Genomic DNA, 14538 nt, shown 5'->3' on the forward strand with positions numbered 1-14538 from the left:
TGCAAGACTTGCGTGAATACACCCTGTAGGTGCTCGCACTTTCAGAGTCATTTTAATGTTGCATAAATGATAGAATGGATGCTTGGGCGAGTTGATGAACCACATTCTATGGTGACAGCGCGGAGAAACATTCGCACACCAGATACTCAGGAAGACAAGCACACGCGCTGAACTTACAACTCTCGTGTATTTGACTACTTCGTTCTTCTCTTCAACGTCTAGATTGACTTTTTAGATCGTGATAAGAACAGCACAACATACAAAAAAAAAAAGCAAAGAACAAAAAAAAAAAAAAAAGAAACGGAGAAAAAACGAAAATAGGAAGCCCTTACAAGTCATCCCTCTCCCTCACTGCTATCCTCAAAATAGAAATTGGAGCTTTTTGGTCGACAACACAATAGAAGGACTACTTACACACTTGTTCTTCAGAGGCTCTATTCATTGTGCTTCCATTATTTCTCTTGGCAATGGGTCTCGACTCTTAACTATTACAGAACAATTTTCAAAATGTGCTACACAACCACAATCCGGAGAGTGGGTTCCCAAATGTCCAGCGGCGGCTCGGTGAGTGTTATAAAAATGCTCCTTTAAACGATCATTCAAACACCTGCCAGTCTGGTCTACATAACTAGTGTGGTAAGAAGTATGTAGGCCAGACTGGCAGGTGTTTGAATGATTGTTTAAGGGAGTATTTTTATAATAACCACCGAGTCGTCGCTGTACATTTGGGAATCTGCTGTCAAGATTGTGGTTGCGTAGCACATTTTGAAAATTGTTTTATAATAGATAGATTTGAATTAATAGACAGATTAATAGGATGATTTGTAAGGGTTTTCTTTTTTCGTTTTTTTTCTTTGGTCTTGTCTTTCGCTTTTTTCCCTTGTATTTTTCTATTTCTTCTGCTTATCACGTTCTGGAAAGTCAATCCAGACTTTGAAGAGAAGAATAAAAAAGTCGAATACACAAGAGCTATAAGCTTAGCGCGTGTGCTTGTCTTTCTGAGTATCTGGTGTGTGATTGTTTCCCCGCACTGTCACCGTAGAATATGCAAAAATGAATAATGACATTGGCATATTTGTCATGCCAAAGACTGTTACACTTATTCCGAACTCTGATCTTCACGAGATCATTTTTTTATTTATTTATGAATACTGTTCACCCCAAGTATGGGGCTTTAACAGGTGTGGGGTATAGAAGAGCACTGAAACATACAACATCAGGACTACAGTACAGTACACATTCAGCGACATTCACTTAAAATAAAGGGGCTGAAATAGCACAAACATTCAATATATTCTATAGCACTCAACAAAATGAATTATCAGCACTCGAAATCTTTAACGAAATTTCTATAAAATATTTAACTACTATTTATCATTTCAAACCAGTCATATTCAAAAGGGCGCTCTCAAAATCATCTAAACAGTCCAATGACAACATATTTTGTGGGAGATCATTCAAGTTTTTTACAGTTCTAGGGAAAAAAGAAAACCTATAAGCGTCAATATTACATTTAGGCAGTTCAAACTGATTAGTGCTAACGTATCTGAGTTCTCTCGATGCGCGATGTGTTAATCTAAAATCCGGGTTAATGTTATACAGGTGATGAGAAAACATAAAGAAAAACTTTAGTCGAGAAATTTGTCGACGGACGGAAAGTAAGGGGAGATTGAGGCTGTTCAGCATATCTGTGACAGAATCAAGTCGCTTGTATTTGGATAGAATAAATCGCGCCGCCTTCCTCTGAACTTTTTCGAGTTCACCAATTTGATTTTTTCTATAGGGGTCCCATACCGATGGAGCGTACTCCAAGGTAGGCCTAATATACGTTGTGTAGGCCATTAACTTCACTTTAGGCGCAGCACTGGCCAGAATCCGTCTTAAAAACCAAAACTTTTTCATTGCTTTGTGACATATTTCATTTATGTGTTTACTCCAACTTAAGTCTTTAGAAAGTGTCACACCCAAGTATTTAAAACTATCAACTTCAACCAAAGGACTCCCATCAAGCTCGTAAGTATAAGGAAGAACATTCTTAGTTTTGTTAGTTATTCGTGCAAAAACAGTTTTTTCTGTATTAATTTTCATCTTCCATTTCGAGCACCAGTCCTGAATAGACCCAACAGATGCACTTAACCTACGCCGGTCGCCTTCCTCCTCGATTTTTTAATATACCAGACAATCATCCGCAAATAGCCGCCCAGTAACCCCTTCATTTATTTCCGCCGCGATATCATTAATGTAAATTAAAAATAATACTGGCCCGAGTACTGACCCCTGGGGGACGCCCGAGGGCACTTCAGATACAATTGAACGGTCACCGTTAACCTCAACATAGTGCACCCGATTAAATAAATACGCCCTTATCCAGAATATCACGTTCTGATTTACACCATGCAAAGAAAGTTTATGAAGTAGTTCAGTGTGTGGTACTCTATCAAACGCCTTAGAAAGGTCAAGGCATATCGCATCAATCTGTCCTCTCTCATTAGAAGAAGCTGAAAAATCGTCAAATGTTTCTATGAGTTGCGTGACCGTCGATAGTTTCTGGCGAAACCCATGTTGGTTAGAATGAAAAATGTTAGAGGATTCAAAATACTTGTATAAAGCTTTAGAAATAATGTGCTCAAATAATTTGCATACTATGCACGTTAAAGATACGGGGCGGTAGTTTTCAATATTATGCTTACTTCCTTTTTTAAGGATTGGTACGACCCTCGCACTGCGCCAATCGGGGGGTACTTGGTGTTGTTTTAGTGATGTTTGAAAAATAATGGTAAGGTATTTTGAAACCCATTCTGCATATCTTTTTAAAAACTCGTTGGGTATTTCGTCTGGCCCGGTTGACTTCTTTATGTCTAAGTTTAATTGTAATGAAAAAACTCCCTCTTCAGTGATTATTATATCCCCCATAGTACTACTTGTCGCATTTAAGCTCAAGTCCTCTGTAGCACCATCTGTATTAACAAACACACGATGAAAAAAGTTATTAAACCTATCGGCGATATCTTTTGGACCGGTCACAATTTCATTGTTTTCAATTATATATTCTAATCGTTCCTGCCGAGGTTTTAAGTGACGCCAGAATCTGTCGGGTGCATTTCTCATAAAATTCGGTAGGGTTTCAGAAAAATAACGTCCCTTCGCTGAACTCAACTTTTGCTTTAAAAGACATGAAAGCTCTAGGAACTCTTCTTCGTTTTCCTTTCTTTTACCACGTTTGCGTTTTATTTTACGCTTGAGTTGTACGATCTCTCGGGTTACCCATGGATTCGATTTTTTATTGATTTCTTCCGTTTGGGTATAAACTGTTCTAAGCAATAGGTAACAATTCGTTTAAATCCAGGCCATAAAAAATTCACGTCAGCCGTACGATCGAAAGTTGAAAACCGAGAAAATGACAGATCGAGGTAATCTAGCACACTTTCGTCGTTCGCTTTAGAAAAATTAGGCACTTGGATAGAACACTTTGTTTGTTTGCAGATTTCAGCAGTTTTTGAAACATGAAAATACTAATTTATGATCAGAGATACCCTTGTAAACAGACACTTCATACTCGAGTAAATGACTACTTACAAATATTAAATCTAACAACGAGCAGCTGTTTCCAACTTGACGAGTGAAAACCGTAACAACTTGCGTAAGACAATTGTCAAACGTAATATCGAGAAGAAGTTCGCTATTAATTACATCCATATGTCCTGCATCAAGCTCCTCCCAATTGATTCCAGGCAAGTTGAAATCCCCAGCAATAATTAGTCTGGTTCCGAGTCTAATGTTAGTACTAAGGTAATCGTGTAGTGCTTCCAAGACTGAATTAGGAACATACGGAGGCCTATAAAATGCACAGACGACGTAGTGTGTATTATAAAGGTTAATTTTGCACCATATACATTCAACGCCCTAAATGTCTTTCATTACTACATAGCCGATATTATTTTTAAGAATCAATGCTACGCCGCCTCCTCTCGTCTTTCTATCTTTTCTTACCATCTTATACCCCGGTGGCAGTAACTCTCCATCACTCATTTCTGGGTGTAACCATGTTTCTGTTACTACGACAACATGGGGGTTATAAAGCATTAGTACCTGCTCGAGTTCAATAACTTTATTAACTAAACTGCGCGCGTTTAGATTTATGACACGTAATTGCGCGGTTTTTTGTTCAGCGAGTCACCCTTCAATATTATCTGATCTATTCCTTTTAAGTTTAATGCGGCAGTCATCCTCGACATGCCACGAGTAGAAATCATCGTTTATCTTCATCTTATCTCCAACCAGCTTTACTCGGGCGCCATCATCCCTCTCTGCTTTCGCACTTTCCCAGAGCATCTTTCGTCTGGTTATCGTGGTCCGTGAAAAGTCATCTGAAATAGAGATTCTTGAGCCCTTCAATTTTTTTGCAGTTACGAAAGATTTCTATTTTTTTCATTGAAGTCTGCAAAGTTCATAATTAATACCATCGTTCATAATTAATACCATCGTTTCTGTTGTAGTGGCACTGCGGACTCTATACTTGTTTTGCTTTAGTCTTTGAAGGGGGACGCTCTAATCCGATTCTACTCATCTATGGTGTACTAGATAGCACCATATTTGCAGAGGTAGTCTTCGGTTGTTGTAGTTCTATCGAAATATATTTCAGCCTTTAAGTTATTTGTTATTTGGCATGTAAATTTACAAGCCTATCTAGATTGACGGCAACACATATTTTGCCAGCACTCATGGTACGCCTTTGAAGTATATTGCGTTAACAAAATTGACCCAACCTCTGATTTTTATTTGTCAGTGCCTCTAGCAAATCGTGCATGCTAGGATTGCTTTTGCTTGTTTGTTTCACATAATCTACAGCACATTTTTCACCTTTCTACTCAGTGCAGCCCTCGCCGAACAGAAGCTAGCATCGACTAGGCCGAGGTTCAGGTCCATGGCAGTCTGCAAAGGTTGTTGATGGGTAAGCTGCCTTATATATATAGCTGTGAAAGAGCAGCTTGTCTTGGGCGACAATTTGAAATGCATTTTTATGTTTTAGAAAGTGAAATTTGCATGGGCATACTTGCAACGTGAAACCTTACCAAGCCTGTTCTGAACTTTCGTATTCTTGAGATTTCGATACAGCCGTTTATGCTGCACACACACTAGCTACTTCGGCCAGGTAGAGACTTGATTCATATGAAGGTAAACAGGTGAGTATCAACTGCTCAGTTCCGTCCGTGGTGTCGTTCTCTCCTTATCAGACGACTTACCACACTTGGTTCGCAAGGCATTTGAAAAGGAGAGCAGGTCAGCTGCTGCATGATGCTCCCAGCACTGAGCAGTCGACGATTGCTTGTTCGCCTTCGTATAGATCACGAGTGTACTTCAAGCTCGGCAAATGTGACACTTATCTGATTCAGCCTAGCAGTGGTGTGCTGAGCGGAATGTGTAGAGCTAGTTGACTTGTGTATAGACAGTGGCTGTGCGGTATAAAACAAACCCGATTGGGAACTTTAATGCAATCTTGTGTAGTCCGGTTGATGTTATGATTATGATTACACAAAGTTTTATAGTGCAAATAAAAAAAACGCGATGTAATCGTTTTTTTTAGACTGCGTGTGCGACGTCCAAGCTTGTGTTTGTACGTTCTGTGCGGTGAAACGCCCTGTATAAGCAAAATTAGAGAATCCTCGAGCTATATGCTGCAAGGAGTGAAAACAGCAGTCTGGCCGCATTCTCCCCTCTTCTGTATACTCTGCAAATGCAGACGGACAGACACTTTGGATGCTTTGCACTTAAAGGCCCCAAATAAAGCACACTGCTTAATAAGCATCAATTATTGTGAAGTGTCTGGGGATTTGGCTGTTCAGCAAAATGCGGGCCAAATCGTTTGTGTCAAATCTTTACATCGCCCAAAAAAAAAAGACTTGTGTTGTCCTAGGCCAGGGGCCTATTTATAAAAAAATATTGCAAAACAATGTAGGTAATAATGTGTATGTGTACTGATCATTGCTTCTTTTTCTTCCAATTACAGCATATACGGAGGGTATCTCCAAGGAGAAGGGGTGGGTTTATGTAGAGAAGCTAGTGTTTCTCTCTAAGGGTACAGAGCTGTCCGAAGTAAGGTCAGAATGGAAAGAGCACCACCAAGTTCCGCCTGGTTCTGAACAGCCGCAAAATGAACACAGAATTCAGAAGAATAGATATATGAAGGACCTAGGCAGGTAGCCACACGTTTTGAGTTCGCAATGACATTTGAATATGATCACAAATATTCCTGCTTTGCTCAAGATCGCCTAGTTTGCACACCATATTGGTGATGTTTAGCACAGCAGGAACATTTTTTTTATCAGACTTAAACCTCATTGTTAATTGAACAAATGTGGCTATCTGTGTAAGTCCTTCGTGTTTTTATTCTTTTTTATTTGTGTTCATTATTTCATGTTTTTCTCATGATTTAGTCCGTGTTTTTGTTACTTATGTGTTCATAATTTTTTTTATTTAATTAAGATTTAGTTAAAGATATGATGCCCTCGTCATTTTCTAGTCCGGGAAACGGTGGTGACCTCGTCGTGTTCAAGGAGCAGTAATGAACTTCCATCGTGTATTGCTTCCGGCGAACAATGGTGTGTTTGTGCGTGTGTGTGTGCGACGTGTTGATCACAAGGGATGATTTCGGGACCGAACGGAAAAACACGGCCAGCGAGGAGCGACTGGGGGACTTTGAACATCGCAAGGTGCAAGGAAGGACTTCAACGACGAGGCTAGCAAGCAAGCCCTTGTCAAAACTGGTGTGTTCAACCGGAGAGTTGAATCCGGACTTGACCTTGTGAGTGAGAATCAATGACTTTGGAACTTTCGTATAGTTTACAGCTTAATTGTGCCTTCCTTTTGTTTTATTTTAATAGGTGTCTGTGTGCTATTACATTTTTAATTTATTTTAATGGTTGTCCGTGTGATATTACGATTTTGTTTCTTGAACGGCGAAAGTGCTTGTTGGAGTTTTGGCGCTGTTATGTATAAAACTTTTTTTGCAAACCATATTCTCTGTGCCCCCTCCACAACCAATCCCACCGAAGGGCTGTGATTTTCCGACGTCGAATGACATATTTCCTAACTAGCGATCGCCTGCATTTTATCTTTGTAGCATACATATTTGTCGGAATTACAAATCTTGAACCAGGCCAATAAAGATTGATCAATGGCCTATTCTGTCGATGTATCGACGTAAACACACGTTTTGAGTGTGGGATAGCAGTAAAATGTATATTTTGTGGATATTCATAAAAATGCATTATATGATCTCTTGTCTGGACCTGAAAGTATGTTATTTGCTCCATGGCAATAATTTTAATGTGATGCTGGAAGGAGCATGACATAAAAATTGCTTTATATAGGGTGGGTAAATCTATTTTCCAGGCCCAAACACGGGATCAAATTCCTCATATACATGGTATATGAGGAATTTGGCAGATATGTCTATATCCATCCAGATACGGTCTGATGCATATGTGGTCATATCTGCCCAATTGCTTATATATCCATATCTGTATTTTTTATAAGAAGTCAAGGTATGACATTTTTGTAAGGGATGGCCTGTAGCATCAGCTGCAGTACATCGGAAGGTGAAACAGTAGGTATGTCACTATTAAACTATTTCTATTATATTCCGGTGTTACCTGATCCGGTTTAAAATACAGTTAGACCCACTCCAGTGAAGCTCTACGGATTGGCCAGATACGTTTCAGCTAATTGCTAATTGCAAGTAATTGCAACACGAATGTCATGTCACGCTAACGCAAGACGGAAGTTACAGTAATGTTACGAGGTGAAGTCCTGGGCTCCACCCGACGCAACTGGTCAGGGTGGATGCATTGCATTTTCTGTTCGTCAAACTCTGGGGCCGCAATCAAAAATGCCTGGAATATGTATCACTAACCATGGTTGTGCTGTTTTGGTGGATGGCTGTGCTTTGGCTGGTGCAGCTTCCATTGCTTGTATCCTGGAGGGCAGTCAGATTACAGCACAAATGTTATGTCACGATAACACAAGACGAAAGTTACAATTATGTTACGAGGAGAAGTCCTGGGCGCCACCCGACGCAACTGGTCAGAGTGGATGCATTGCATTTTCTGTTCGTCAAACTCTGGGGCCAGAATCCTAAATGACTGGGATATGTATCACTAACCATGGTTGTGCTGCTTTGGCGGATGGCTGTGCTTTGGCTGGTGCAGCTTCCATTGCTTGTGTCCTGGAGGGCAGTCAATTTACAGCGCAAATGTCATGTCACGATAACACAAGACGAAAGTTACAATTATGTTACGAGGAGAAGTCCTGGGCTCCACCCGACGCAACTGGTCAGGGTGGATGTATTGCATTTTCTGTTCGTCAAACTCTGGGGCTAGAATCCTAAACGCCTGGAATATGTATCACTAACCATGGTTGCGATGTTTTGGTTGATGGCTGTGCTTTGGCTGGTGCAGCTTCCATTGTTTGTATCCTGGAGGGCAGTCAAATTACAGCACAAATGTCATGTCATGATAATTCAAGACGAAAGTTACAATTATGTTACGAGAAGTCCTGGGCTCCATCCGACGCAACTTGTCAGGGTGGACGCATTGCATTTTCTGTTCGTCAAACTCTGGGGCCGGAATCCTAAATGACTGTGATATGTATCACTAACCATGGTTGTGGTGCTTTGGTGGATGGCTGTGCTTTGGCTGGTGCAGCTTCCATTGCTTGTGTCCTGGAGGGCAGTCAAATTACAGCACAAATGTCATGTCATGATAATTCAAGACGAAAGTTACAATTAAGTTACGAGAAGTCCTGGGCTTTATCCGACGCAACTGGTCAGGGTGGATGCATTTCATTTTCTGTTCGTCAAGCTCTGGGGCCGGAATCCTAAATGACTGTGATATGTATCACTAACCATGGTTGTGGTGCTTTGGTGGATGGCTGTGCTTTGGCTGGTGCAGCTTCCATTGCTTGTATCCTGGAGGGCAGTCAAATTACAGCACAAATGTCATGTCATGATAATTCAAGACGAAAGTTACAATTATGTTACGAGAAGTCCTGGGCTCCATCCGACGCAACTGGTCAGGGTGGATGCGTTGCATTTTCTGTTCGTCAAACTCTGGGGCCGGAATCCTAAATGACTGTGATATGTATCACTAACCATGGTTGCGCTGTTTTGGTGGATGGCTGTGCTTTGGCTGGTGCAGCTTCCATTGCTTGTATCCTGGAGGGCAGTCAAATTACAGCACAAATGTCATGTCATGATAATTCAAGACGAAAGTTACAATTATGTTACGAGAAGTCCTGGGCTCCATCCGACGCAACTGGTCAGGGTGGATGCATTGCATTTTCTGTTCGTCAAACTCTGGGGCCGGAATCCTAAATGACTGTGATATGTATCACTAACCATGGTTGTGGTGCTTTGGTGGATGGCTGTGTTTTGGCTGGTGCAGCTTCCATTGCTTGTGTCCTGGAGGGCAGTAAATTTACAGCACAAATGTCATGTCACGATAACACAAGGCGAAAGTTACAAATATGTTACGAGGAGAAGTCCTGGGCTCCACCCGACGCAACTGGTCAGGGTGGATGCATTGAATTTTTTGTTCGTCAAACTCTGGGGCCGGAATCCTAAATGCCTGGAATATTTATCACTAACCATGGTTGTGCTGTTTTAGTGGATGGCTGTGCTTCGGCTGGCGCAGCTTCCATTGCTTGTATCCTGGAGGGCAGTCAAATTACAGCACAAACGTCATGTCACGATAACACATGTTACTAGGTGAATTCCTGGGCTTCATCCAACGCAACTGTCCAGGGTGGATACATTTCATTTTCTGTTCGTCAAACTCCGGGGCCGGAATTCTAAATGCCTGGGATATGTATCACTAACCATGGTTGTGCTGGTTTGGCGGATGGCTTTGCTCTGGCTCGTGCAGCTTCCATTGCTTTTGTCCTGGAGGGCAGTCAATTTACAGCACAAATGTCACGTCAAGATAACACAAGATGAAAGATAAAATAATGTTACGAGGTGAAGTACTGGGCTCCTCCACCCGACACAACTGGCCAGGGTGGTTGCGTTGCATTTTCTATTTGTCAAACTGGGGGCCAGAATTATGAATGCCGGGAATATGTATTCACTAACCATGTTTGGACTGCTTTGGTGGACGGCTGTGGTTGGGCCCATGCAGCTTCCATTACTTGTGACCTAGAGGGCAGTCAATTGATAACAGAAATGTCACGTAATGGTAGCACAAGACAAAAATAATATGAGAGACGTAATTATGGTGAAATATAAACTCTGTGCCCTTCTGAAACGGATCAGATCAGCTTGACACACACAAAATATGTTTCGAAATGAAACAATCAATTCTGCAATGAGCAAAACAATCATTTATGCGAGAAAAAGTTTACAGGAGACGGGAATAAACTAAACAATTTATTTGCTGCTCTAACTTGCAGCTAGCATGCACTTCAAGAGTGTCACTGAATCTTTACCCCTCAAGGACTATTTAACAGTCATGGAGCACATCCCGACTGCAAAGTAGTGCAGTGAATGAATCGTCTACTTCATTCCCACGCCCTATAAACTTTTGCGGTTCATAGTACGCGCCAAATTTGATTATCTAAAGGTTGTGTGCCACATTCATTTTTCGACACGGCGCGAGATGGTGCACTTCACACGTAGCACAAAAACTATGGTTGTGGTATACAGCCAGCCACCAACCAAATGAGGCTGATGCAAGTGCTAATGACATTCGCCGTGTCAATACTGTAACCCTGTGGCGTCACATGGGGGCGGGGGGGGGGGGGGGGGGGGGGCGGGCGCGGGCGCGGGGGCGCAGGGCGCTGCGCCCCGGGTGCAGCGGTCGCGGGTGGCGGGCTACTGCTTCAGGTGCCGCAGAGCCTAGTGACGCCACTGCTGTAACCGCCTTATTTTTCGCATGCTCAATATTTCGCGATTTCGGTCAAAGTCGTCAGTTTTGAAGCAATTCATGGGTTCTCATTTTTGCGACGCGGTGGGATTTTGATAAAGATATTGCACTGTGTTTATATATTACCGGAATTGTTCGCGGAATCTATTTTTCGCGAATCGCAGACGATTCGCGAAACTTATGTCCTCGCGAAAATTAAATCGATCACAGTATATAGAGCTTACCGTGCTTCGTTGCCGCTGTGGTGTGGGCTCCTTGCGCAAGGAAAGTGAGGGAATAGCGTCTTTCCTCAGACGCGGGAACTTCATGTTTTTACCCAGACTCCGGCTGACGTGAAGGTGCTGCTCAAAGTCTTCTAGTCGGAAATGCAACGAACAAATCCTGACACCGCTGTCCACAGCTCTACGCAAGACGGCGGCGCGCAACCAAATGCTGCGCATTGCTGCATCGGTCGGCAGTTTAGGCAAACTAACGTCGCCCGATCGACCGCACGTCTTTAGCTGACCTTTCGCGCAACTTACTACTGCACATAAACGCGGCATGATTGGTGAGACACCAGTTCTCAAAGCGTACACGAGACGACGCACGAAACCAAAACCAAAAGTCCGCCGCCCCGGGCGCTCGTACCTTTTTCTTTTTTTCGTCCCTGGTTGCTCAAAACTTGTTACGCGCCCGAGGTAGCAGTGCGGGATGCGTTCAACCAGTGACAAACGGAGGGATTGCTTCAGATTATGCTTTTATACACGATATGAAACCTATTCATTGCCAACTACAACTTCAGAACATTATCCATCGTTCAAATGAAAATTTTGTATCACATCTCACCACCGAAATCGGAACCAAGAGCGCGTCTATCGTTTGAACCAATCGCCAGACGAGGAGCCCGTTGTCGTCACGATTCGACGGCGCACTTTAGTTCACCTTCCTGCCGCCGCCTCGGTGGGGTCTCAGGCATCGTTCCCGGCGCTATTATTACCGCGCCTGTTTGCTCGATTGGCGCGGCACCCAAACTTCTGTTCGGGCTAGAACTTGGTCAACAGTACCTGAGACGTGCCTGACATCCATTTCAATCGTCGAATAAAACTTCGAAACTGTCTTCATGGTCCCTTTAAAAAAAAAGCTGAAGAGCTTTTCGAAAAAAAAAAATGCGTTCATGGTTGATTCTGACGTGTTTGTGTTCGCTGAGTCCAAATATCAGCCGTTTGACCCAAAATAATCCCTAAACGGGAAAAAAAAAACGAAAAAATCAGAAGCGATCGCCGCAGCGGCACGCAATTGGCTAGTGACGCGTGACGCGCCACTACGTCATAAAAGGACCATCTCGATTCTCGTTTGCTCCGTCGCTTGCGGAAGAAGGCGGGCGCCGGGTCTTCTGCTCTTGTAAATCTGATTTTACGAAATCTTTCGGTGGATCCTAAAGAGGAATGTGTCCAGACGATCCTCGATGTGACAAAGTACGCGTTCCAGCCTTTGGCAAAGTAGAAAAACGACCCCCCGCAGTACTAAACGCCGACACGAGAAACCGCTTGCGCGGACGCGACATGGTCGGCTTCATACCCTCAGGAACGTACTGACTGCTACTTATTGTAACCTAAAGGCTCGTATACACTCTTGCGACCGAGTAAGATCAAGAGAGACAGCTTGCGACGTCTTAGAACCGGGTGCGTTGGTGCGGAGCTGGTCCTAAAACGTCGGAAGAGGCTTAAAAACCGGTCTCGTCTCTCTCGGTTCCTGAGTCTCGGGTTTTATTACCATGAATCATCACTAGCTCGCTTGTTTTTTAAGTATTATTGAAGATAGGTGTGGTGATTTCGGATTTCAATGTAGAAGAAAAAGAGGACGACGACGAAAAGGAATGCTGATGTGGCTGGTTGACTGTGTGTTTGTGTGCACGGAGAAAATTTGGCGCGAGTGGCGGGTGGTGGAAAAAGAAGAAGGAGAAGGAAGCCTGAAGTTGTCCGAACAGGACAAGCGAGCAGGATCTGGTGGACGACAAAACCGACCCGCAACGATAGGCGTGGTCGGTACGGCTTCAGTTCGTCGTCCACAAACACAAGCCTGGTCAGCGGGCCTCCGAGGCTGCCCTGCCGCTACTTCAGGCCACACTCTTCAAGCCACCCCGTCGCCCACTACCCAGCCCCAACGCGCCAACCTACCTGGCATCAAGATCTCGACGTGTCAACCATGATCAAAACTCAGACCCACTTCACGGACACTGTGATGTACTCCTCTTTAATTACCCTTTAAGTGTTAGATTTTCCGATAATTATTTTTTTCATTCTCTAGTGTTTAACGCTTTAATATATTTTTGTACTGGCCCAAAGATGTCGTCTCTCTGTCCATACTTTTCGCGTGGCACACCCACGGAAGCGTGAACGCGGTCCTCTACATATCTGGCGTACGCGACAGGACCTTGCTCTTAACTGACACCCTAAAGAGCTTCACCTTGCGAATCGGTGCGACGGCTGAGAATGGATACCGAGAAATTAATGAAGGTTGGCCAGGAGTTGGGGTTGTTTGGGGCAGCTTTGAAACAATGGATGGATGAAGAGCGAGCGCGCGAGAGGGACCAGCGTACACCAGAACGCGAGGCTACTAAGGAAGCAGAAGCTCTTGCTTGGGCTCGCTTAGACGCGGATGATCATACTCGTGCGCGCCTAGAAGCAGAACGCGCGGTACTGGAGCTCCAATTACGTTCACAGGAGCGACGAGAAACTGCAATAGAGGGAATTCCGAACGAGTCTGGTGCGGATACACCGGCTGGCTTTGTGCAGGGGTACCGGAGCCCACACAAGCTTATCCCCGCATTAAGTGTAGTCGGATGCATGGCTGCTGACGCTGCTACAAACTACACTGCGCTTAAGCAGACTCTTCTCCAACGATTTCGGTATACGGAAGAAGGGTACCGCGCCAAGTTCAGAGAGGCAAGACCAGAGCAGGCAGAAACAGGCAGACAGTTTACTGGTCGTCTGTTGGGATATTGTGACCATTTGCAAGAAATGGCCAAAACGGTGCGTACTTACGACGCACTCCGGGACAAAATAGTGTCAGAACAGTTTCTCAAGAGATGTCACGAAAAACTGACTATCTTTTTAAGAGAAAGAGGGTGCCAAGGACTTGACAAGTTGGCGAAAGCTGCCGATCATTATCTTGAGACTCAAGGACTAGTCCATCTTGGAAGAACAGATAAGGACCAAGAGGCGAAGCCATTGGGGAAGGCGAAGATTTCTAAGTCTCCAGATGCTACGGGGAGACGCGCCTGTTTTGTTTGCAACAAACAAGGTCACCGTGCAGCAGACTGTTGGTCCAAGTCAAGAGGATCCGACCCAAAGTTGACTGTTTGCTGGAAATGTCGCAAAAGCGGGCATAAAGCCGAGTCTTGCCCTAACAAGACAGACTCGGGTGGACAAGAATCGTGTTCCCTGGCGCCTCAGAATGAGCCTGGGAAAGTTGGTTTAGACAGTCATTCCCTTAAACGAAATGTGAAAACAGAGCAGGATGAACGAAGAATCGATGTTCAAACAGATGGCATGCCAACGGCTGAAGGACTGTTTGAACGACACCCTGTCATTGTACTGCGTCATTCAGGATGCAACTCGGTCATCGTAAAGCGATCTCTGGT

General features: G+C 43.7%; 1 pseudogene; it reads right to left on the reverse strand.

Moving 5' to 3' along the window:
• Positions 1-1374: 1374 nt before the first annotated feature.
• On the reverse strand, positions 1375-1922 carry LOC120840891 (annotated as a pseudogene).
• Positions 1923-14538: the final 12616 nt, after the last annotated feature.

This window comes from Ixodes scapularis, unplaced genomic scaffold (assembly GCF_016920785.2).
Source record: "Ixodes scapularis isolate PalLabHiFi unplaced genomic scaffold, ASM1692078v2 PGA_scaffold1__304_contigs__length_218370807, whole genome shotgun sequence".
NCBI classification, from domain to species: domain Eukaryota; kingdom Metazoa; phylum Arthropoda; class Arachnida; order Ixodida; family Ixodidae; genus Ixodes; species Ixodes scapularis.